The sequence below is a fragment of the Branchiostoma floridae genome, chromosome 13 (assembly GCF_000003815.2).
Source record: "Branchiostoma floridae strain S238N-H82 chromosome 13, Bfl_VNyyK, whole genome shotgun sequence".
NCBI classification, from domain to species: Eukaryota; Metazoa; Chordata; class Leptocardii; order Amphioxiformes; family Branchiostomatidae; genus Branchiostoma; species Branchiostoma floridae.
The window spans coordinates 4,984,420-4,986,159 of NC_049991.1; the positions used below are offsets into that span (position 1 = coordinate 4,984,420).

At 44.1% G+C, this 1,740-nt stretch overlaps 1 long non-coding RNA gene across 1 annotated transcript; it reads right to left on the bottom strand.

Annotated features, from left to right (window-relative positions):
* On the bottom strand, window positions 1-1,698 carry LOC118429685. The gene is made up of 3 exons (XR_004832770.1): window positions 1,280-1,698; window positions 791-893; window positions 1-107 (listed from the first exon to the last, which is right to left on the bottom strand). It is a non-coding gene; the product is annotated as an uncharacterized LOC118429685 (long non-coding RNA).
* Window positions 1,699-1,740: the final 42 nt, after the last annotated feature.

Genomic DNA, 1,740 nt, shown 5'->3' on the forward strand with positions numbered 1-1,740 from the left:
TCAATATATCGAAATTACAGCCAACCCGGTCAGGCAAATTTTCTATGCTGAAAGTGGGGTCAAATGTCAGGAGCATCTGGTGTCCGGGTGGGTCCACAATCCTCCAACTGAAACAGGTCAAAATGAAAACTTAAACATAAATTAGAACTTTGAGACTATTTATGATTGAGCCGCATTGCACATTCAAATACGGTAACCTGTAGCTGTTTGATATCGAGTTCAACCTTTGTCTTTGGCATAATTGATAACGAAATGATTGTTGACTTTTCAACCGCATGGGACCATCACCACTTGTTCTTCATCACAACAAGATATATGTTCTTGTAGGAAAATGTGCCGTATGTAGGAAACGATAACGGCAGCTACTTGGAGTTGAAATAGCCTTTGCCGAGATGCATGGCTGGGAAAGTATCAGCTACGGGTAATGAACAACCACCAGTCGAGGGGGACTCTTTTCGGTAGTGGGGTATTTAAAAAAAATGCGCAGTGAGACATTAGCCTTCTTTGCAGACTTTCATCGGATCTGGCTTTTAAGGGGGCGCTAGTTAGCGACCTTCAACGTTGAATTAGGTTCTTTAATGCCGGGAAAGTGAGTTTGCCGTGGAAGGGAGTTTGACTAGAAAGGGAGTTTGCCGGCATGGCAAGCGGAGCAGGGACCCTCCAATTGCAAACTCCCTTAATTTCTAGGCAACGTTGAAAAAACGCGAGCCCTCTCCATGAAATAAACGCCAGCCCCGCTGGAAGTCTGCGAAGAAGGCCTTCGCAGATAGATTGTTGTAGTATAGCTCACCTGCATGTGACGTCGGTCGGGTACATGTTTGGGTAGTAAGGGCTGCTGAAAACGCCAGTCGTCCCCTCCAGGACTTTAGGTCGACGGCTAGCGTCACAGGGTTCTGTAGATGATGGGAACAACTCAGGATGACTATCCTATACCCATGGGTGACGAGTCCAACCGCGATATATGCCATATACTGTATGTGTAACTATATGATCTACCGTGTCGTGGTTTATCCTAGTGGCGCTGTCATGTTCGTCGTAGGCCGTCGTACTATTTTGATATCGTAGAATTTTCAATCTTGCAATGAGACTCCGACCACTGACAAGGATCCAAGACAGCATGTTTCCGTAACAAGACAGCTGAATTTTAAAAACTTCGTCGTCTTGGATGGAAAATGTCAAAAACTCAGCGTCCATGCAAAGCGTCAGAACTGTACAAACCAGCCTATGACTATTAAAATTGACAGTACACGTCATGATAATAACTGAATGTGAAACTGACCTAGTTCTGCTTGAACACTCCAGCATCCTGGCGGAGAACATGAAATGAGAAAATAACGGTGAAATTACGTATATGGCAAAGCTACTGTATCAGCTCTGTTCAGCTACACAAGCTGACTGATGTTATCTTATGTATCTTAATACCTGGATGTCTAACCTGTATCGACGTGTTTAACATTCGTAGCTTGGGAAAATGACCTGAGTTATATTGACCAATCAGCGTAAATGGTTTCGTATTGCCCTGGCTATAGGCTGGGTTGCCCTGATCTGAAGGTCTAATTCACTATGCACCGAGTACTAGCTAGGCTAGGTTGCCCTATACGTCCTCCAGGTCAATTTGTGCTGTCCCTTTATCGACATGTTTATAATGTTTCAAGCACTGTATGTGACTCTTAGACATATCTAATGGGGTTGCAGAAAGAGACTACTAGCATGTAGGCGTATCCAAGGAAATACTAAGTT